The sequence below is a fragment of the Chinchilla lanigera genome, unplaced genomic scaffold (assembly GCF_000276665.1).
Source record: "Chinchilla lanigera isolate Chin_1 unplaced genomic scaffold, ChiLan1.0 scaffold00046, whole genome shotgun sequence".
Classification (NCBI taxonomy): Eukaryota; Metazoa; Chordata; class Mammalia; order Rodentia; family Chinchillidae; genus Chinchilla; species Chinchilla lanigera.
In genome coordinates, this window is record NW_004955447.1 from 10,307,008 (window position 1) to 10,332,131 (window position 25,124).

Consider the following 25,124-nt stretch of genomic DNA (forward strand, 5'->3'; position numbering starts at 1 on the left):
AATCTGGACAGAACAACAAAACACATGTAAAGCGTGATGACACTGATGTTCTGATTTTATAGAAGTTATCTTCCACATTTAAACAAGGTGGGCAAGCAAAATACACACGGGAGATCTGCCACATTGTTCTCATTCTGGGGTGTTCCAACGGCAGCACAGGGAGGCATTTGCCCAAAGATTGGCAGGAATTCTGTCAATGACTAAGCATAGTAATTGATGGGAAATCCAGATTGTTTAGACAGAATTGATTAGAATTAGTCTCTGCAGAATACACGGATACAATTAGCACACATGTTCAGTGTGAAAGACTGTTTTTGGCAGACTACATTGTGATTTTTGGATGAATCTAAATGACACAGACTTTTTTTAAAATAGAGAAAAAAACACAACTTCATACACTGATTACTGATGGGTCTGATTAAACAAAATGAAAGATCTATGTCATTAAGCTACAAATACTAGTCCACAAAATAAGTAATAATGGGAACATAAATAACGAATCCCACTACGCAGCCATGAAGATGAACACTTTGCTCAAGTAATCTCCAATATTACTGTCATCAATTATTTGCAAATATTGCAAGTTGTCCTGAGAGAAAATGAAAATGAGTCTTTTCTATCTCCATAGCACTTTTTAGTCAAAGAAATTCCTAAAGAGTCTCCGTATGTGGATGGTAAATTTCACTAATTCGCACCTTGCTGCTCTGCAAAGCAGATCATTCACACCCAAGTCTCACAGGTCTTCTCAGCCCTGACTTGTTAGCCTGTTGCTGAAGCAAGATTTCCCCCTTCCTGAGACGTGGCAGCTCTCTTGAAAGCATAGCTGTGTACACTCGGTCTCAACAAATGCGACATAAACACAGAGAAACACCAAGATGCAGCACTGACTCCGGAGGACCCTATAGGCTGTCAAAAATCACACAGTACAGTGTTATTATCAGTAATGCTAAGAGTCAGAAACAAGACTGCCCTCAAGGTGTTTTTCTCAACTGGAAATGTTGCATTTTGGCAAAGCAGTTCCCAGCCTCTTCACGCACATCTCTTTGAGAAATAAAGATGTCCTCCAAGTTTGAGCACGAACAAAAATGGAAAGACAACTACGTGGGAAGTAACTCTGTCACGCCAGAGAACCACACCAGAACTTTCTCAGCAGGGAGGTGACGATGTCAAAGTGTGATTTAGATGCACACTCTTCATTTTTTAATTAAATTAAACTTATAAACAGGACCCTTGACTGAGTTTATTAAACAATGCTGAATGAAATTATTTAATAAGCTCAGTCAAGGGTAAACCACATTATAAATACTCATTATTCACCCAGGATTTCTTTATTTTAAGGTGAGCACCTGATCAAAGAAGCTAAATGTGCATTATTATTATTTTTTTTTTTTTCCGGTACTGGGAATCGAACTCACGACCTTGCGCTTGCCAGGCAGGTGCTGTGCCGCTGAGCTAAATCCCCAGCCCCTATTTTTGTCTTAATAGTAATTGGCCTCCTACGACCATCAGCAGCAGGGACAGTGACACTGCTCAGATCGACAGTGCAGGCTCACAGCAAAGAGTAGAGAGACACAGGGATCAAGGCACTTAGTTTATCTTCCTGCTTTACCAACCAATAGCTGTGTTCTTGCTGTCCCAATGTTTTAACCTCTCGATGCTAGTTTTCTCATAATATAACTAGAATACATGTGAACGTAGTTAAGGAGCGTTTTAGAATTAAGTAACGTAGTAATGAGCCTTGCCCCACACTATCTTGTGCATTCACTGCTGTCATTATTGCCATCACCACTGTTCTGTGTGTTATCAGACTTAGTCCTTGTCATGTGCACCAATTTGGGCTGGGAGCAACCCAGGTTTGTTCCCCTCCTCCACAGTGTGTGTTTGCGTCTTCCGCTCCTCCAGCCTCCAGCCCACCCAAAGCCGTGTGTTCTTATTTTAAATGAAGATTTAATACAAAATAAAGGTTTTAATTATTGGGAATTGAGGCAATATAGTAAATCAGGGTGAACTCAAAGGGGTTCCTTCTACTTATTTCACTAATGTGCTTTACTACTGCAATTGCAATGTACCACGAGGTAGTGTTTATTATCTGTAATTGCCACTGTACCATCTCTGAAGAAAATACACGAAAATCTGAGAAGAGATGACTTTCCTATAATTTACAAGTCGAAAAGACCATTTTTAAATTAGGCAAAAATGAATATAAATTCCACTATTGTCAAAATAGTAATACAATGCCCATTAATACATGAGAAAAACAGTAACAGGTAATAAAACATAGTAATTGGAAGCAACAAAGAATAGAGAATTGTTTTAATTTCTTTGAAAAATAACATACTCAGAATAAAATTATGAACTGGTAAATTAAACTGTTTCAGGGGGTCAAATGCAATGATACATCCAATTAATTTTTTGATGTATCTAATTTAAATTGAGGACGGGAAGTCAAAGAACTTAAAACTACACTACTTCTATGACAGCTACCTTGCAGTAGCTCAGTAGCACATTAATTTAATTTTCATGAAAAAAATCTTTTGATAATATCTTCTTTTAAAGATTACAGCAACAAACACTGGGATGACTACATAAAGGTAATTTTAGTGATAAACAAAAAGTAGTCATTTCATTTAGGTCTTTATGTCTTTAAAGTCTGTCTCCCTTCATGAGCATCAAACTACTTCAAGAGTTTTCATTCCGAGAGAGACAACAGAAAACACATCTGAAATTAACAGATCTGTAGGTGTGAATTTGGAAGCATCATTGGTAACATCCTTGGCTCTGAAATGAAAATTTCAATTAATGAATATTTTGTTGTTTTATTTGATTTTGAAGAAAAAAACTTTAATTACTTTAATCTGGCCAGAAGATAGATATAACCAGCCAATGGGATCTTACACCACAATTCAAAACAGAGACCGCAAAAATTACATTTTCAGTATATCTGAGGTGTGTGTAAGTAGTATGTGCTCAGTGACTGACTGAGTATTCATTTAACTTCTTTGAAGATTATGGGCTGAATTATTTTTTTTTAATTTTTTATTTATTTATTTTTAGTACTGAGAATTGAACTCAGGACCTTGTGCTTGCCAGGCAGGCACTCGGAACTAAAGACAGACACTGGTAAAAGTCAGTTTGCTTGTAAAATTCATTTAACAACTCTCAGGAATATTTCTGACTAAAGCAAAAACAATAAAATGTAAAAAAGAAAATGGTTATTTGATATGGGTACATTTTAAAATGAGAAATTAATCTTTATGTAACAAATTTAATGTGTAGGTCAAATAAAAAGCCATGTAAACATATGTTCTAAACCCTAAAATGCTAAAAATATATAATTTAATGGAATTTAATTTAATCTTCAAATGGTTAACAGTTCTACTTAGTTAACACTTGGAGACTCACTTAATCTGTAATGTACAGAATTTTGTAAAATTGGGCAAAAATTACTGTCAGTATATTTTCCCTTTTATCGGCTGTATACAGTTAGTTTCAATGATACGCCTGTGAGTCCCACACCCACACCTTATTAGACTTTATTCCTCCTTCAAGAAGCAGAGTGATATTTTTGCTGTCTTCACTGCACTGTACTGAGTCACGTGCTTTACCAGAGTGATCAGGCCAAACTCGAGCTGACCCAGCTTGCTGACCCCAGCCGGCAGGCAGCTCTGTGGCGTGTGTTACTGTACACCCGCACCTGCCTGAGCTCTCACAGGGACTGTATGGTCTGGGACTACACAAAGCGTCCATATTCAAATTTTATAACATTCAAATTAACAAGTAGAAAGTATTAAAGTTAAAAATTCACATGTATATTTACTCAAATAAAATTTCAATTAGTATTGTAATGGATACATATGCTTATGTAAGTCTGTACACACAAACATCCATTAATGTTTATTCTGACACAAAATTAGTGTCTGAAAGGCATAAAAATTAGCATAAACTATCTACCATTTATAAACCACGTCCACATATTTTTTGTAACAAATCCAAAAGTTTGTGGTTAGTCTTTTCTGAAGACTTTATATAAACTTTCCCGACTCACAAACATGTACTGTTTATCTAGTTTGTTCTCTGCTTTATCCTGATGCCAAGAATGCTACGTGACACATACCAAGCACTAAATCACTTCCGAATGACTCGACTGGACGGAAAACAATGCTTTACTTCAAAGTAATTACATCCAAGGATCAAAGTTCACTACATTTCATTTTGTTTGAGTTGGTAGCACAATCCAATTTTTTTATGCTTTTTAAAAACAGTTACCATACCTTAAAAATAATGCCAACTGTGTTGAATTTGCATTTAGAAGAGCCAAAAAATAATTTCTAATGTGTCTTAGAAATGGTGCATTAATGATGCATGTCTACTATAATAAAATAATTTTAAAGAATGTTTTAAAAACTTTAAAAATGTATTTCTGAAGATGCATAACAAAATATGTAAGTGGCTTTTTGTGTACTTTAACTGTTAAATAAAATGTTAGCATAGTAAATCTCATGACAATGAGTTTTCTTCATTTCAAATTTTACATATTTTACATTGATTTGATTTAAGTCCTAGGTAGAACAGTGTCTGGCATAGAGGAAGTCAACCTTACTCTGAAAGATAAAAATTACATAAAGTAATTTCACTTCTTCCTCAGCGCTTCCAAGGATTACAAGGCTGGTATCATCCCAGAAGCACAAGAAAAGAAATATTTCTTTATAGATGTGAAATGTCCTAAGAGACACTTAGGGCTTATGTATTTCAAGGAAGGGGCTTCCATAAACATGTAATAATATTTGCAAAATGAATATTTCTGCAAAAATTTGGTCTTCTTCTGTTTTTTCCTTCCTCATTGTTACCTAGCTAGGAATAAAATCTACCTACCCTTTCCCACCTGCAAGAATAAACAGAAGCATGCCAAATCTGTCTGATGACCTCCTGGCCTTTATCCCATCCATCACTGTTTGCCTCCAAGAGCTGTTTGCTAACTCCAATCCCGATATCCACTGCGGGCCAGCGAACCCTACTCTACAGTCATGTCTTCTAAAAATGGAACTCTGACTGGTTTGCACCACTGGATTAGACTCATTCAATAGATATTCACTGTTCTCAGTTTTAAACCAAAATGCTATCATGTGGCCAGTAAGACTTTGGTCTGTCTAGAACATTCTCATCTCACATTCATGATCTTGTCCTGAATACCAGTCATGCACCATACATAGAGTTAAGACGAACCCTGGCCATTGTGTTTCCTCTCCTGAGAACACTACACCATCCAACGTGCAGCTCCTTCTGACCTACTCCTGTGTTTCAGCTCCTGTTCCTCTTGATGTGTCACCATGAAAGGCACTGTTGTCATTCCTCCGAGATCAGCTCATCTTCCTCTGCCAAACACTCACAAAACAGTGCTCCCATACTTCAGAGAACATCCATCAGCCTCATGATGTATTTTAAGGTTACTATTCAAATATTTATTTTCCTTAATGGAGATTGTACTACCACTTAGTGTAGCGTTGCACAGGAACTAAAAATAGTAAATATTTGATGGAAGAATTAAAATCAGGGACAAAATGAATACAAGTAACCGATGAGCAGATAATAATAGAAGAGACAATATAAGTGTCTGAATGATAAATGTGTTTTGGGGAAACCCATTAAGAAGTATCTCTGAAACAACTGGATCCTAAAGTTTAAACTTAGTGAGTAGAGGTGACAGATGATAATAGCATTATGTGTAGCCAGTTCACTCATAGCTAAATCTTTCCTTATTTACATTATAGGGTTGTGATTACACAACTCTGCTTGAACACAATGCATCCTTTTTGTTGGTTTTGTTCTGTTTGTGATTGTTTTACCCACTTTCAAACAGTTACCTTTGTTTACCCAGACTAATTAAGGGGACCTCTTGGAAAATCAAGACAACACTGAGTGACACCCGTTCTTCTCAGGAGGCTGGGAACGGACTGAGTTGAGGAAGAGCAGCTGAGAACTTGAAGTCAGGGAAGAAGATGTGAGGCAAAGACCACACGGGAGAAGGCAAGAGGAGTAGAATACAGCTAGAAGTGGACGAAATGAACTGAGTCACTTCCTCAAAGTGGAAAATGGTATTCCGAGCCACAGTGGCAAAAATGAACGATTGGTTTAAAAGGTAAACAATTTCAGATTAGAGCTTTCAAAACCACTTCTTATTTATTAGTCTACCAATATGCCCTCTGGTCTAAGCATTTCTCCAATGTTTTTCCTTCTTTTTAGATGAAAACCCTGGAGCCTCAGCGATAACTTTCTCATTTTTTTTCTTAATTATTCCTGAAAAGAATAACATTATAATAGTTACTTCATTACATGATTAAATTTATTGGTGAGGAGGAGAAATAAGCAGAACATAATAGCTAGAGTGAGTTCTGGAGTGTGACTGCTTCCGGCTCCACTCTTATTAGCTATGCAACTTCAGAAAAAAAAAGATATGAACTGTCTTCAATGCAACTTCATCATGTTTCAAATGAAAAGAAAATTTGTATCTGTGTCATGTTTAGGGTTAGATGAAAAAAACTGCATAAAACCAGCACATACCAGAATCCCTGCTGCCTAGTAAGTATTTAATAAACATTCCCTGTTTTTTCCACCATCATTGTCTTCTTATTGTTAGAAGTAGCAGTAATAGTAGCAGCACAATTATGTTCAGTATTGTTATCTTATTACAATGTAAAATGATATCTTAATGGGTCCAACTGAATTAGCAAGAAAAGCTTTGGAGAAATAATGAAAACTGATGAGAATGTTAATTTATGAAATTTTTTTAAGTGAGTTCATTCTCTTACTTTGCTATGTGCCCTTTGTAATACCCAGTGACAGCGTTACGTAGACGTTTTTATTTAATCCAACAGCCATAATATCAATATTTGTATGAATAGACATTCTCTTACTTTAACAGAGTTTGAATATATAGTTTGAATATATTGGGATTTTACTCCTACTTTGGAAGGGGTTACAGTATGTCTTAAATGAAAATGAATTGATTTGGTGCAATAGTATCAGGTCAGTTGTTATACATGAGTTTACTTCAAAAGTGAATACCTTTACTTTTAAACTGAGGTGCTTAGAAGAAATCCTGTCCAACGTTTTCCTTACTTTGTGCACCTGCCTCAAACTTGGTTCTGTAAATTCTTGAGAAAACACAGAAAGCAGCATTTGTTTGAGGCAAATATACCAACACGCAGCCACAGACATGCAGACAGCCTCGATGAATAATTAGTGTGGTCTAATTGAGTAAAATGTTGCTTACATGCACAGACTTAGTTGAAAACTGCAATTTCTTCTGCTCTCAATCCTCACTCAAGTAAATTCTGGAGGTAGAGATTAATTGGCTTTTTCTCCTTGAAAGCAGGAAATGAGTATAACTATTTTTCTTCTCTAATTTTAAATATCACAGTAAAAATGAAACCACAAAGGAAAGACAAAACTAAAATAGTCCTCATTTTATTCAAATTAATTAATTAATTCTGCTTTCCTGGGGACAGTAGGTAAGAGGAAAATTAGCTGTGTGGAAGAATTAATCACCACTGAGCAAAAAATGGTTACATGGTTTATACTGAGGACATTTAACATACTTGGAGATATTTTTATTGATACTCACAATGCAATACTTGCAAAAATGTAGGTGCAGAATATGAAGGTACTAACTTTTGATAAAATTTCAATGTTGCTTTTTTTTGCAAATTAAAAAAGTCAATACAATTTCTTTGTCCATTCTGATTTACCAGTCCACTATGGAAACTACTGTGACACTTATAAATACTAAGAAATTTCAATCAAGGTTACTAAATTTGCAAATCAAGGGGTGGGAAGTAAGGACGAAACAAAAACTTCATTAGAAGTGACCAGGTGTTGCTGCTTTTATCATCACTCTTACTGTGTAAATTCTAGAAAGATTTTGTTTTTTGGTAATTTCGTTACATGGGTCATACATCCATCCACCTATATTTTTTTAAACAAACTATATAGTTGAAAAAGATACACATAGAGTGGCTAAGAAAAGAAAGGAAGGAGAAATAGCTTTTCAAAAAATAAGTACTAATTAAATTAAATTTATAAAACTACACATTATCTACTTGATCTTGAGTGAAGTCAAATCCTCTAAAGAGTCATAATGAAACCTTATAAATAAAACAAAATAAATGAAAGAGAAAAACAGAAATGCAAGCTACAAATAAACTCATAAAATTATGACCATAAAATCCACTCATAATACAGAAATAAACTATGTGAAAGGCTGTCATCACTTACATGCACTATAGACAAAAGGAGAAAATAAGCTGACCTGTTTCTCTGTCTCTGCTGCATAACATCATGGAAAGAGAATGACCGGTACTCTGGAGGTGCCCGTGCAGATTCCAGGGCTGCGCCTGATTTTCCTGTGCTTTGACCAACTAGCTCAATGCTTACTTTACTTTCTGTCTCCAGGAGGATCCAGCACCATCACTCCTCTACACTTTTGCTGGGGTAAATTTTGGACTTTCCTCATTGTCCGTTTTGAATTCCAATCTCTCAGGTATGCTCAATTTGTTAGCATTAGCACAGAGGTTTTCCCTCCACCAAGCTGCTTTCTCTGTCCTTCTCTTCCCATTGCTGTACAACGTGCCTAAAACTTGTATTTACTTTCATTTTAATAAGGGGTCTAAAGGTTAGAAAAATCAGTTACATTTATCGTGAAGGGTTCTTGTTTGTACTATAGATTGTTAAATCTGCCCCATCTTTTCTTCTTACAAACAAGCACAGGCCAGCATTAGATACGGATCTATTTCTAGAAACTCGGAGAAGGCATGTTCAATGGTCTAAGATCTGGCTTGAAATATTTTCTGCTTTTAATTTTACTGTGTTTAGGACAGGGTGTTTGTTTCGTTTTGTGCATACAAGGTCTCCCTATGTAGTTCACGCTGGCCTCGGACTCACTATGTAGCCAAGGCTGGCCTCAAACTCATGTTGCTCGGTCTCTTGCTTCAGCCTCCCTAGCCCTGGAACAACAGGTGTGTGCCACCATGCCTGGCCTGTATTTTATTTTTGTATAGGCAAAAACTCCCAACAAAAACTTATGCAGGTACAATTTTTACTATTTGCATTTACAAGAATGAGTGACTGCATATTTTTGCTTGCTGGCAGTAACCTCTTAAAATTAAATGTGCTATCTCCAGAATGGAAAGTCTTGTGATAGAATATACTTCTTCTGAAGTGGGTGTAGTAAGACTGAAGAAAGGAAAATATAGGTTTCAGCACCTAGAACTTTCAAGCGCGAACTGCAGTGGTTCCAGTAATTCTGCTCTGAGTTCTACCGATGACCACAAAGCAAATAAGAGTCACCTCATGAATTCAGTTGCTACCTATGAGTACTTAGAACACCGAAGAAAAGTTGATCTGAAATATCATAAAAGTTGCATCGATAAATATAGAAACATATATAGTCAATGACTTAGAGTTTTTCAGCTTTACAGTGGTATGAAAGGTATTATATTTTCAGTAGAAGCCGTACTGCAAATTTTCACCTTTTCTCAGGCTAGTGATCGGGAGTACAATACTGTCTCGTGATTAGGGACTGCAGCAGCAAGCTAAATGAGCACAAGAGTAAATGTCTAATACTCTTCTGCACTGTCTGTGTTGCTAAGCTATGATGTCCAGTAGATGAGGTGGATCAAATGCATTTCTGACTTAAAATATTATTGATTTGTGATTGGTTATGGGGCTGAAACCCTTTCATCAGTCAAGGAGCATCTTCATATCTATACTATATTTTGGAACCAAACATTTGAAATGTGAGTATTGTGTAGCTTGGAGTTTAAATTCCTAAAAGTCAAAGAGATATTTTAACGCTATTGAAATCCTATTACCCATACAATACTAACTATTTTTAAATAGTGGCTACTAAGCTACAAATTTTACAATGAGCACTCTCTTCTCATTGCAACAGAGCAGTCAGTGAAATTCTGGGTAGATGATAGAGCTGCTGTAGAAATTCAAGTAGGACTCACATGTTAAGAGAACAGGTAGACAGGCTGGGGATTTAGCTCAGCGATACAGCACCTGCCTGGGAAGCGCCAGGTCATGAGTTCTGTCCCTGGTACCAGAAAAAAAAAAAAACAAAAAACAAAACAAAACAAAAAAAGGAAACAGGTAGACAGTTTTTCTTACTGAAATTAATAATGATCCCACTTCAAATTAAAGCCTTGCTGATAAGATTGTGAGTTTAAGAAACAGACGTTAGAAGTCCTGCACAAGAAACACTGAAATGCCTGTTTTGGATAAAAGGCCCTTTCAATTCTTGGCTGCTTCTTACCTGTTTACTGGGGAGCAGCTATGAAGGGGAAGTCTCTGAGTCAGCAGCTGGTCTTAGAGAAAGCCTCACCATCATCTTGGACAGCAAGTAAGAGACAGAAGAGCTAGCTAGCGATCATTAAGAATAATGAGGAAATAGAGATTTAGAAAGAAGGTGCTCATGGAATGGCTTAGAAAAAGCAAGTGCTTCTGGGTTTCAAATAATAAGAAAAATGAAAAAGACAAAAAAAGAGGAATACAAAATAAGAAAAAAAGAATATATTTCATCAACAAAAACTCTGAAAGTCAACATTTGTCTTGAGTAGCATACACACCAAAATTTATTTTATAAAACAAGGTAAATAAAATTTCTTTGCTATTAATATATAAGGATATATGTTCCTGCTTTACAATACATAAGGCTATATATGTTCATGCATTTAAAATAGGGAGAAAATAGCATTTATAATGAACACTGAAGACCATCTCTATTTTATAATCAAATCCCTAAGAAATCAAAATTAGTCAATTTTATATCTATGAAAGTACTCATGTAACTGTAGTTATGCTTTGATGAGATGTACTAAACACAAGTAATAGTCATCATATAAATGTAAGCATTTATTATAAAAAGAAAGCAGAAGTTATATGATCATGTAGAAGTACTAGAAATCCATTCAAAGTAATCTCATGTAAGACAATAAAATAAAAGGTTATGTAATATATTTATAATATGTAAGCTTTAATTTTTATTTTATTAATCACTATGCAGTATAGAGAACAGAACTGAAAGTCATAAATTAATATTAGAAATACATTTATTTTTATTACAAGAAGCAATCAAAGTTATGAGGGACATCCTGGTCAGTGTGAGAGGCTGTAGTCAGGAGTGGGGCGAAGACTTAACTATCCAATGGCAGAATAGCACTATGCTAAAGAAACATTGCACTGATCAAGTTGCTTGTCAAAAACAAGAACTCTCTTGTGTCCCTTATGTTGCTTAAAATTTTACATGTTATGTTAAGGAAGCAAAGTTTAAATTCCTTTCTCTGATTACATTAATATCTAGTAGTAATGAAATCATTTTGCCCATCAAACTACCCAATAGCTAGCATTCTCACAATAAAAATATAAGGATGGCCTTGAACCATCCTTTAACATATCAACTGTATGAATTTTAGGGATCTACTGTGCATATTTTATATTTTCAGCATGACAGTGCTTTGTAAGACATGTATTTTTAATAGCAGTTTAGGATAAAAACAAGTCCCTGAGTCAGTGACATTATATAAATACTAACAATTTTGATGAAACGGTTAACTCATGCTTCCCTCCATTGGAATTTATTAGTAACCTTTAAAAATAAGTCTCTTTCAGGCCATTTTCCTGTGGTGTTTAATGTTCTCATAATTTTCATAGGATCTTTACAAGTTTTCTAATTTCTTTTCTCTAACTCTCCCAAAAACTGATCTTCCCGAAATATACATTCCTAGACTCTGTGAGATGCTAATTTCCCTGATCCATTATTTTCTATACATCAAGTTTGTTCCTTATACCAAGTTCTGGAAGATTTTAAACAGAGTTCTATCTTGATTTCACAGAATCACTTCATATATTATGCCTAATAAATTCAAATATACATGTATTTGAAATTCTTTTTAATGTATTGTCATATAACTTGTTTTAAAAAAGCTATGATACTTTTCAATACAAGCTAAAAATTCCCAAAAGCAATAAAATGTATCACTGAATTGTATGAGGTAGTCTCTTTATAAACACTGTCAAATTTTTTAAAAAACATAGATGGGAAAAAAACAAACAAACAAACAAATAAACACTGGTATTGCCTCAGCGCAAGCCTTTGTAATTTCTCAACCATATTTCCCAAAGTCTGTACCTCCCAGTCAGAGAACTACGGAAATATAATTCTCTAATGTACATACAAAGATGTGCATTCATTCTACTTAAGGAATTAACTTCTCTCATGCATCTAGAATGGTATTCATTATGGGTCACACTTAGGAAAGCTGCCAAGGACTCACTCAAGTAATTTTTTATGGGGTTTCATTCTCTCACAGAATTCCAGTTGAGTCTACTTGAACACCACCTCTGGTGCATATTTAAAAGCCTGCCATATGGGGTGACTCTGGGTGTGTGGGTCTGAAGACACAGTTCTGTAGTAGCGTGCTTGCATAGCATGGGGAAGACCTGAATTTGATGCTTAGCATGGGGAGAAACCTGTGTGACTTTTAAGCCAGTGGGCAGGGGCAGGGAAAGAAGAGGATTCCATAGTTGATCGTGTTTGGAAAATAGACCATGCTACTCTCTTCAAGATTCATACTGCAAATAAACATTGAATAGACTAAGTCTTATACTGAACTGGAATCATAATAATAACAATAGTATGAATAATAAGCCTGGCTATCATTACTTTATATTTCCAAAACTTTATATTCTCAAGGCTGTAACTGATTATGCACATCTTCCGAAATACTTTGGTCCCCTAAAGCCTGTATTCCATCAAGAAACTTTGGAAAACACTAGCAACCAGCCTGCTGTGTATGCCAGTTGCCTGCCTTGCCACATGGGTCCTTCCATTCTATTAGCTACGTCTCACTCGAGAAATCATTTTTTAAAAAAACACAAATTTTGAAGTTAATTCTTTTTGCTTTAAATTCTTCAGTGGCTTTCTATCATCTACAAAAAATAATTAAAATATACATCATAGCCTGTCATTCAATTCCCTTTTTGCATGAGTCCCTGCTATTCTGTCACACACACACACACACACACACACACACACACAATCTGCATAAATTCTCAATTCTGTTCTTTTTTTATCCTTTTGCCTAAGCACCAAAAAAAAAAAAATCATTCATCATATTTCAAAATTTTCATTGAAGAGCATCCCTTTTGCAAAGCATTCCCTCAACCTTGAGAAGTATTTCCCCGCTTTGTCTACCCAGGTCCTCTGCTGGCTTCTATTTGAGCATGTATATAACTGATCTAAATATTCCTAATTTGTCTTTCATCTGAAACCTGAAACTCAATATAGATACTCTATTCATCTTTTCATGATTACTGCCTACCAAACATTAAGCACATTAAAGATAATGTAACAGTCACTAGTTTTATGAGTCAATCTTTTGCAAAAGGGGGACCAGGAAGTGGTGGGGAGAAGGGCAGGAGAAGACGGGGAGAAGACGGAAAGAATTGAAGAATGCAGATGCATTATGTGCAGATGTCACTACCCCTGGAGAAATGTAATCATTATGTGCTGAAAATATGTACCAATAAAAGTGAAACACTAAAAATAGAAAAATACTTTCACCATAGTGAGGATTTCTTAAAATCTTCATTCTTTGGCATACCCCCAACTAATATAAATTCTTATTTTCAAACTGTTTTCACTTTTCCTGTCATTCTACTACGTATGTATTAATATCCTTTTCATTGTAGAAGGTTCTTTGTGAAACTCTGAAATTGCTTATACAAAGTTCCTTATTTTAGTTCAAGTTAGAAGAAAAATATACCTTTCTTTCCCCATGTCTTTCATATTTTTAAGTGTCTTTTATATTTCAGGCACTATTTTAGACACTAGCATACATCCTTGAGAAATTAAATACAAAAGCCCCTACTCTCGTGGAGCTCATATTCTGAGACTGCTGGGGTTTTTTTGTTGTGTTTTTCTTTTTTTGAGACTGCTGTTTTTGAAAGGGAGGTCAGGAAAGCCTTCTTTCATGAAGTGACTTTTAAGAGAAACTAAATTAAAATGAGCATCATTCCATATGCAATATATCCTTCCAGGACACCTTGGATTTTCTTTCTCTGTTAGACTGGTAAATTCATCTTCATTCTTGTAGAAATAGAGTTACAGTTATGTTAAAAGTTGCTTTGAACCCAGTGTGGAGACTATCAGAGGCTAATCCTTGTATTTGGGCCACCAGGACACCAATTGATTGCTCCTCTCCCGTTGCGAGAGCATTTGCAGGAGGCATGAGCTGGGCACAGAATCCGTATGACTGTAGACGCTCCCGCCTCACAGCGCCCAGCAGCGCCGGCTGAAAGGGATCAATCACTTTCTGAACTGCACGCTCCGTCTGGAAAGAGGTCCTTCTGAAGTTTGCCACTTGGGACAAATTCAATATCTTTAGATGATTCTCATCGTAAGCATGCATAATGTTATTAGCGAGAGTACTGAATTGAGTAGTTTCCTGGCAGCGTCTGCGTCCTGCAGTACTGAGACGATTTTCGCCACGGTGCAGGCCGTGAATACTGCACGCACAGTTTCCACAAGTAGCTTCTCACTTTACACTTTCTTGAGCTCTAAATACTTTATTTTCCTTGTAAAAATGACATTTTCCCATTTCTGTTAGAAAGTATTTGTGTGAGAGATAAACTCATTAATCACCAAACACTGTTGCCGCTTTCGCACTAATCCTCTTGATGGATAGCATTTAGGAATTTTGCTAGTGCTCCTCGTTTCAAGGTTGGAATCTTGTGCTTAGTAATATCAAGTTGCAGCGCTGTTGTGCCACTGGGCATCTTTAGAGACAATGTATCCCATCTTTGTATATCACTTTATATAGTCGTTGGACACTGCTAATATTACAATAGAATCTACTACCACAACATGTCAACAGGACTCACTCGTAACTATTAAATCTATAATCCTTAGAAAATATCAGTGAAAATTTTCAAAAGAATATAGCATTTCTCAGTCTGCTCTTTAGTTTAGCATGTCAAATATAAAGATGATCTTTTGCAGCATAAAGTCAAAACAAGACAAATAGAGAAGATAAAATCAATTATGCCGTTATGCAAGTTGGCTTCAAAGCTTTTCCAAACCAGTCCAGAGACCAGATCACAAATGGACATATCCAAAGCAACAGAGAACTTGTGCAAGGACTCTGCGAGCCCAGGGAACACAGCAGGAGAGGCAGGAGTGGGAGGGCTCACATCATGTTGAGCTTGCAAGAACACAAATGATTGCTTAATTTTCAGAGCGAATCTCCTCCTTTATTGCTCTTATTTAATTACTCCACCTCACACATAGATATCCTATTAACCAAGCTAGGATGACGAAAAACAAATGCAAATAAATTCACCTGGCTGGAATAGAGAGCAGTACTAGGATTTTTCTGCTCCGCTGCCTTCCCTTACGGAGACAGTCTCTCCTGACCACGCCCTGCGGGCTACATATCCTAAAGCCTAGCGTGAAACTGCCAATCTCATGTTCAATTCAGCTACACAAAACTGCAGGGCACACCCCTTCAGAATCCTCTACATACTAGAAATAATGTAGCACTCTTCAGAGGACTGACATGTACATGTGGCTATTTTGCACAGAAGGCTGCAAAAGCCTAAATGTACCACATTCCATTATAGCAATTTCCATACGATGAAAGGAGACAGATACCATTTTTCAGTGTCTTCATCATTTTAATTTTCTCTCAAGGTGTGTTCCTGTATCTACTTAAGTTAACAATCATCCTGGAAAAATAAGGAAATGACTATGTAGCATTGTTAACTCTTCAGAAATGTACTGAAAGATTCTTCCTATTTTTGGCTGATTGAACAAATATGTAGAATATTATTTCGCATATATCAGGAAAATATTCAGAAACAGTCATCATTGTTTTCAAATCTAGCTTCTGGTTGGTCTATGAGTATTGTTTTTGGTTTCTAACGAGTCTTACAACAGACTCCATCACCTAGAGATCTGTCAAAGGCTGGAGAAAATTGTGCTTCCCACAAGTAAATAACTTATTTTATACAATCCACCCTAACCTCATGCCTGAGAGACAGACAGACATCAAACTCTTGCTAAGTACTGCATTATACATGCCTTTTTTTTCTACAATGTTTATCGTAAGCTTCAACTGGCTATATTATAGCAATTGATTAGAATAAAGTTGCTTTCCCACCATAATGAGGATTACTAAGAATGTTTTCCAACAGAAAATTACACAAAACTTTTTTATATTTCCAACTATATTGTCATTAAATGACCAAATTTCTATTTTTACCAAGCTAAGCGCATGATAAATGTGTATGGTTTGATCTTAAACACTAGGTCAAACTAGGTGTTGATATTTAAATTACGTTCCACTAAGTTTACACACACATACAAATTAAAACATCATTGGATTTATTTGTGATAGCATCTAACATCTGCTTGTAACAGAATGGTCCTGCATCTACTGACATTTTGACATAACAGGGTAGAAGAGGACACAAATAGAGAATATCGTCTGTATGGCCTAAGAATAATAAAATATTTCATAAATAATTTTCATTTTTTATCAAACTGATACTCCTGATTACATGCAAACATTTTAACCTGTCTTTTTAGTGTTTGCTTTTTAACCTATGAGAAATTAATTCTAATCTAGAAGAAATAAAATACTTTCTCTTTTAATGCATGAATGTAAAGTTCTGTTCCCCATGGTTAGATTCACTTCTATTTTATCTTCCCACAGACAAGCAGATAAAATGATAGGAGAATCAACTGAACAACAGGATTTGGACTAGATTCTTACTACAAGGAAAACCATGGTATTCTCCAGTTAGTTATCTCACAACAGTTTCCGTGTATTTTTTTGGATGAATTCTCTTCAACGAATTCTTTGACTACCATTATTCTTTTAAGCTATTGCATCATTTATATTACTGAAACATTAAGGCATATTTCCCCAGGTTAGAAGATTTTTTCCCTATCACACCCTTTACAAATGAGTCCTGGTATAAGAAGATGACCTATCACATCTCAATTTGAATGACACATTTCCCAGGCAGAGTCTGCTCACCCACCTCAGGCCAATCCTTGGAAGTCTCACTGACCTTGAAGAAACAATGGATCACTCAAATTTAAAGTTAAGAATGAGTCACTGGAATATGAGCTAAATTCACAAAAAAGTACTAGGTTAGAAATTCTTATGAAAACTATGTAGTAACTGTTCGTATCATAGATTCTCTTGCACTAAAAATGGTAGAATCAAGTATATATATATATATATATATGTATCTATCTTCTCTTATTTTAGCATACAATATAATTATTGTAAGTAAATTCCATAAAAATACCCCAGTTAGTCTATGACTTTCTGGAATATCCTAATAATTAAAATAATTGTTAATGCTCCCCACTCTTACTTTCAAAAGTGATCTTGTTTAGAGAAAAATACATTATTACCTTACATAGGACACATCTTTACCCATTAAAAATCTATTTCATTTCAATTTCTTTGGGGGAGGAGAGAGTTTACTAAATTAAAAAAAAACCATGGGTAATTTATGCCCATTTTATTTAGTATATTAAAAAATAGCTGCTCATGGGACATTTTAAAAATTCAGATCAGAAGCTGGAGGGTCCTAATTTAATATATTTGTTATCACAGTTTTACACATTTGAAAATAGCACAGGGCATGCTTAAGGAAAAGAAGGATTAAGAAGTAACAATATTAGGTGAAGCTAGGTTGCATTATCAGTACTGTACACATAAATATAGGGAAGAATACTCAGGAGGAAAAATTTTAAAATATTCAAATATGAGGAAACTGAAATAAGCAAAAGGACTTAAAATATGAAATCATTTAAAAATGAATACATTTTTGAATGGTTTACCCATGAAACATGTTTATAAGTTATTACATTTTAACATCCATGAAAATCAATCAGGCACCATCTTACTCATAAATGATTTTATGAAACCTAATGAATATTTTAAAATGCAATCCAAAATAAAATGTACAGTATATGTACTTTGCTTATTAACTATATATTTGCACATATCTGCAGAGGCAGAATTTATTATTTCAGAGGTACAAGAGTAATATGTGAGTATATATTTCTCTGGGAATACTGATGAATAAATTTTAGTTAATATCAACATTAAACAATTTGGAATTCAGATATATTTTTCCATGTAAAATTGGCAAATAAATTAACCAATAACAATATTGTTGTCAATAATTTCCTGCCTCAGCCGTGCTGAGACTTTCTTTTTAGAGTTAATAGCTTCGCAGTTGCTACGGTTTATCTATATACACATAAGCATTATCTCCTAATCTAATCAAATGCTAAACTATAAAAAATTACAATATTTAACCTACAAATAACTATTTAATTTTTTTAGCTCAATCATGAGCAAGCATTTCACATCAGTTAACAGGTGGTCAGTGAATTTAGTTTTAAAAAATGACACTAACTTTTTAAATTCCACCAGTGCCTGAGCTCCCTAGATGACACTAGCAATACTTACAGTTTTAACTCTTTATACTTTTGTGTATATTGGTGGTTTATGTTATTCTCATTCAATAGTAAAGCTAAGGAAATCACAGGAAATTCCATATATCTATTACCTTATTAGTGCCTCTCGTCAAAGACATCATTCCAAAGAAACTCAGAAGATAATGGAGATATGCTCAGAAGACAAAATCCATGGATGAAAATTTCACTTCCTTATTTTTAAAATCTACTTGAATTCACACAGTAAAATATACAGAGGCCAGCAAAAGCACCAAATAATATGACAGTCAGGTGACAAATCCATTATATTGAAAAATATATAAAATTGTTATATTTCTGCATTACTGAACTAAGAGAAACAAATATAATTTTACCCTGCTTCTTGTGATTACATTAGGCAAATTCAGCTCGAATTCCAAATAAGTAAAGGGGCACCAATTCTGATGACATCATGTCTGAGGGAAACAGTCTCCAATAAACCCATCATAACTCAGTGTTTTACTATCTGGCTCTAATCAATTTCAATTATGACCTAGATTTGACATAACTCTACCGTGTGTTGAAAAGTTACACTGGAATGTTCTTCAGTTTTCCTATCTCTAATGCCATCCAAAGTATCACTGGACTCACATAGTATACTAATTTACATGACTCAAATTCAAAAATTTAAAATTTAGGAGAGTTTCATAAAAATCCAATTTTTGATTTCTCTTAATTACAAGAACTAATTGCAGATGACAAGCACCCCAACACAGAAAATCTCTAGACAGTGGATAAGCTCTTCAATTTAACACAATTCTTATATTAGTCCCATCTAAAGTCACTTGGGGTTATATTTACATCTCAATAGAAAACTAACAAACATTGAGTTTGCAAAATCTTATTTTTCCTTTGCAATTCAAATACTTGACGCAGTTTTGTTCTTGTTGTTTTGTTCTTTTGTTGTTGTTGTTGTTGTTGTTTGTACTGGGAAAGGAACTCAGGGTCACATGTTTGCCCAGCGGCACTGTGCCACTGAGCTACATCCCCAGCAACTCAGTTTTGATTGTTTGGAATTTTATTTTTTCTCACTTTTTTATAATGTCAACAGTGGATACTTAGAGATTTTATGTTTTGTTAATACAGTTTTGAAATATCATTCAGCATTTCAGAGTAAACTGACGGAAAATACTGATGCAGCTAACTGCACTGACAGAAGAATTGGTATCATTCTTAGGTACACTCCATCTGTCATGCCCATTGGATATCGCGAGAGTGAACTGGAAGGTGCGGAGTCCGGAGTCCTAGTATAGACTCCATCAAAGAGGCCGAATGTCAATCAACTGTGGGAGGTGGGCAAATAGCAATGCAGGAGAATAATCCAGCTTCGGGGCCTTTACAGACATTGTACATTTTCTCTCCTCTTTGAGCAGGGCCATCATTTATTGCCTCAGAGAGATACTTAGGAGTCATCTGGTACAGTTCCTTTCTGTCCTCCTCTGTATTCCATGAACAGTAAGTTGTGCTGACTTTCAAATGATTTGCTCTTTCTCCATTCATATCAAGCCTGCCTAGGTCAAGCTAGGACATTTAGCGGGTTTCTTCCTGAGCTGGTCTTTTCTCTTTGAAATCTTTCATTCATTCATTCATTCAGGTACCGGGAATCCTCAGGGCCTCACGCTTACCAGGCAGGCACTGTTCCGCTGAGCTACGTCCCTGGCCCCCAGATATCTCTTCATGATGAGTGCAGATAGGGGTTTTTACATCTCAAACTGTTCAGGGCATGATTTTACTTTTTAAACTGTTCAGTGGGCCCTCCCAGTAGTCACCAATATAAATTACATTGTACCCTCAAATTCCTATTGTGAATATAACTTCTAGTATGACTGTATTTGGAAATAAGGCCTTCAGAAATGAAGGTTAAACAGAGTTCCAAGGATGGGATCATAAATGAACATGACCGTGTGTTCTTATAATAAGAAAATAAGACTAGAAACACACGGTAATGAAGAACAAGGAAGCGCTGTCTCCAAGCCAGGGAGGGAGACAGCAGAAGAAAGGAAAACTACTGACAGCTTGATCTTGAATTTCTAACATTTCTAACCTCCAGAACTGAGAGAAAATATGTTGGTATTATTTAAGCTGCACATTCACATCTATCTTGCTGTGCAGCCTCAGCAGTCTAACATGGTCATTATGAAATCCAACACACTCAAGTGCCTGGAAAACCTTTACTCCCCCTTCATGTAGCTCACCCTTCTCTTCCCGCTGATTTCACCACAGCTCCAGATCACCAAAGTGCACTCAGTCCCTTCTCATCCTTGGATGCTCACACATTCCCCTTCCTCAGCCCATGTCACACCTTCTTCCCAGGAGGCCCTTCTGAGCGCTCCGAATGTACACTTGAGGACTTGCCTGAGACGCCCACTCAGGGTATTTCCTGGCCCATTTAAGGCCACATGAGGACTCGTTCCACATAGTACATCCATTGCCTGTATCACTCTCGTTACATCAGCTGTCATATTTTATTTAGTGCATTCGCCATGACCCTCTTAATCCTCTTTTCAGTGAAGAACAATCTTCGTCCTGTCTAATTTTCCAGCATTTACTATGAGACCTGGTAAAGTAGTGGTGTGGAGAGTATCTTACACGAGCTCCATCCTGTGGCGATACTGAGTTTGGTGGTGCTGTCAGGACTGGATTTGCTCAGTAGCAGCTTGCAATGCGTGTTTCACATGCATCACTTTTAGTAAAGCTCTGCTGCAATACAGAAACCCTGGAGGTGTTGAATGTTTGAAAAGGAAAACTTGCAGTTTTGTGTCCAAGTAATTTTATTACCAAACCACACCAAACTGAACCAAACCACACCAAACTGAACCAAACAAACCAAACCCAACCAAGCCAAACCAATCTCTTAGTTTTTCTCATGCTTAGTTTGAAGTCAGTGATCTTGGGCTACATATAATTTAATCATATCTTGACTATAAGTAAACTACTTCTACACCACATGTTTATATACAAGACAGAGCGATTAATGAAAAATGCTTATTCTCACACCTATTCTGACTTAAGTGGAGTTTCCAGATGCTTCTAGAAGCAGCCTCACATTATGTTTTGTAATTTTGTGGACACACAGTTACTATTGATACTTCTAAAGCAATATCAAATTCTCAGGAGGAAACTGAAAATCTCTTGACTATGCATACATACAATAAGTAAACAAGATTATTCATTCTTTGAAGATCCCAATTCTGTGAAAATGTACTCCCTTATTGTCTGTGGAAGTAAAATTTATAGCAAGACAGGTTTAAAGGCTTCCAAAAAGCCAGAATACTATCCTTCTGTCTTGGTTACTTTTTTCTCGCTGCTGGGATAAAATACCTGATGCCCAAAATTAAGGAAGGAAAGGTTTATTTCGCTTACAGTTCATGGAAGTTTCAGTCTGTACTTGGCAGATTATAAGGCACAGTGGCACATGGCAAAGAGCTGCAGCTCAGGACGGCAGCACCCAGCTAAGCAACAACCACACACCAGGGCAGAATTGGGGAGGAATGTCCCCAACCACTCTTTTCCTCTCCCTTACATATGCAAACTATCCACTCCAAGGCGGGTGCAGCTCTCACACCCATATTCAAACTCTAATAGCCTGCCCCTCAAGCCTGGCCACTTGAGGCTTTGGGGGGACACACAGATTCAAACTATAACACCTTCCTATACAGATAACAAGCTCAAAAATGGGCATTTCATTTCTTAATTGCTCAGAGAGGCAATGTATAAGAGGTTCCATGGCTAGGGTTTCAAACTCAGATCTGTTCTATAGATTTCAAAACTCATGCTCAGAAACTACAAAATGAAGAACAAATATCTGAAGACCAGTTGTAGTTTTTAACATCTTTCTAAAACTAATATAATTTTAATCTACAAGAATGCCTTTCCTTTTTTCAAAATTGCTTAAATTCACTGGTACATTTCAGATATACATAATGATCACATTCTCCATAAGGAATCTGTACCTGTACATGACATATCTCAATCCTTCTTTTTTCCCCTCTTGTAAAAAGTATCTATACAGTTTTTGAACATCTCATTTCCAGTTGGTTTCTCATTTTAATTAGCAAAATGTTTAAGCTAAGCGTTAAAAGAAAATCTCACAGATAATTTGATAGTACACTTTTCTTTCATAGGAACAAATAATAAACATTCTGCTTTCCAAATTAAAAGTTAAGAAAAAAGTAATTAAGCTTAGAATAAAGATATGGGGTCACAATTACTCTTGGCCTAATAAATTTACCTGTTTATTCATTAGTTTTATAATTGCATTTATATGTATATAATTTGTGTGTGTGTGTGTGTGTGTACATATATGCCCCATACTGCTGTACTATGTCATAGATGCTACCCTAAGGGTAGCTCGCGTTCATGCTAAAACCAGCAAAACAAAATCTTCTTCAGTTATTTCTCAACAAAGTTGAGGTACATAGAACATAGGGATAGAATTTATGCTGTAGTTTCGTTTCATCATCTGTTGGTTACATCATTTTAAACAGAATTACTAAAATACGCATATCAGATATGTACCTGATAGCATCACATCTGAATTATCTTTTCTTCAGTATGCACTAATACGTAGCATTCTGATACATGTTGTGCATTTCACAAGTTAAACTGTGGAAGAAATCTTTTTTAGTTTACAGGAAGCTCATATTTCATTCCAATATCTTTGTAGGTTTCAGCTGCTTACATTTATATGTCTCCACTTCTATAACATTCACTAAATATCATACTGCAAATATTTTTTATTATAATATGGACATTATACTTGGCATGAAAATTCTATTGGAGGAAATAACTAACTTAAAGTCATTTGAAAGAATCTGCTTCCCTCAGAACTTAACATGGAAAGTAATTCAGAGTCCGATCTCAGACAAGGATGATCTACTTGAATACCTTGGAAAGGTAACAGGCCTTTTATTATGACAAATTTTTCAGATCCTAATTTGTGATAAGGAATGCATTTTTGTCACTCTAATTTTCATGTCCCTATAGAGAAATAATTCCAACTATTTGAAAGGTTGTAACTAATGAAACTGTTCATAGATATTTTTGTACCATATTATAATAAAAACACAACTATTTGTGGTTTGGGATAAGAACTGAAATGAAAAATAAATTACCATGCAGATTTAAAAATATATACATAAAAGATACCAGAAACTTATTTAGAACATATAACAGCTAACAAATTTCAAGGATGTAGCATGTACAAATAAAAACTTCAAGGGAGAACAGAATATTACCTTTAATGTGATACTTGTATTGATAAAAGATTATCATAAATCTTTCATATAACACTGATATACCAAATCTGTTAAGTAAATTTAGATCTCTAGGAGTACATTAATATGTAATAGTAAAACACACAGAGTTGTTTAGATGAACAGTGGGAAAGATTTGGGATCAAAGGAGCTCTAAATAATTCAACAACATCAATAATCTTAGGTGAAAAGGTTCCGCTCAGTTCAATTACCAGTTACTCACCTTTGAACCAACATCCATCTCGCCTCTGATTTTATGTAGCAACTCTCTCCCTTTATTACTTTGGACATATACTAGCTTCTTTTGCACTGCAGTGCTCCTGTAGACACGTACTGTGCCAAGCACTTTTTCCTCACTATACTGACAAGTCCATGAAACAGTTCCAAATGTTTATTTTCTGAGATTGATAGTACCAATAATTATGAGTACTGGCATTTTTGGAGAGGCCTCAAATCTTTTTGAGCCAAAATGCAAACACATATTTATAAATCAAAATTAGTACATATGCCTTAAAGAACACATACTTTTCTTTTATTCTTTGGTAATATTAATTACAAATAAGCATGACTCACTTAACTTCCTGCTATATAGCAGATAAAGTAAATACCTAACTTAATAGATACCATTAGTAAGTTATGCATTTTTTATAATGACATAATTAGTGCAATAGTTATTTCCTAACACCTTGGGAAATAACATTTATCTTAAACTAATAATATTGACACATGTTGGGAAAAATCAAAATATATTATGCAGAATGAGTTATTAAGTGTATTTTATTCAATAATAGTTTAGGTAATAAAAATAAACCAAAGCTTTGGCTGATACAGACATATAGTATTTAGGGAGGGTGATTTGAAGTTTTTGGCATATCTCAGTTCTAGTAAGAAAAATCAATTCAGAATGCTAAACAAGAATGAGCTAAATAATAGAATAAAGTTAAACAGTGTGGGCCAAATGAAATTCACTTTCATTTTTATAGTCTATTAGTAAAAGCTTTGATGATGATTCGCTCTTCATAAAATCACATATAACATTAGTAATTATTAGTAATTATAATTAGTAATATGGCATTCATCACTTGTATCTAAGTTGGGTTAAGAAAAGTTAGTATGAGCCCTGTCTCACAAGAATGTGAAGGCCAGGGATGTAGCTCAGCATCACAATGCCTGCCTGGAAAGCTCAAGGCCCTGAATTTGATTCCTGGTACCAAAAAGCAAAAAAAAAAAAAAAAAAGTAAAAGTATTGCTAGGTTTGGTAGTGCACATCTTAGTACAGCACGTTTTCA

At 35.4% G+C, this 25,124-nt stretch overlaps 1 protein-coding gene across 11 annotated transcripts in view; it reads right to left on the reverse strand.

Annotated features, from left to right (window-relative positions):
* Positions 1-25,124, reverse strand: part of Adgrl3 (adhesion G protein-coupled receptor L3) — a 796,065-nt gene that overhangs the window by 394,329 nt on the left and 376,612 nt on the right. The gene's annotated exons all lie outside the window — the stretch shown is intronic.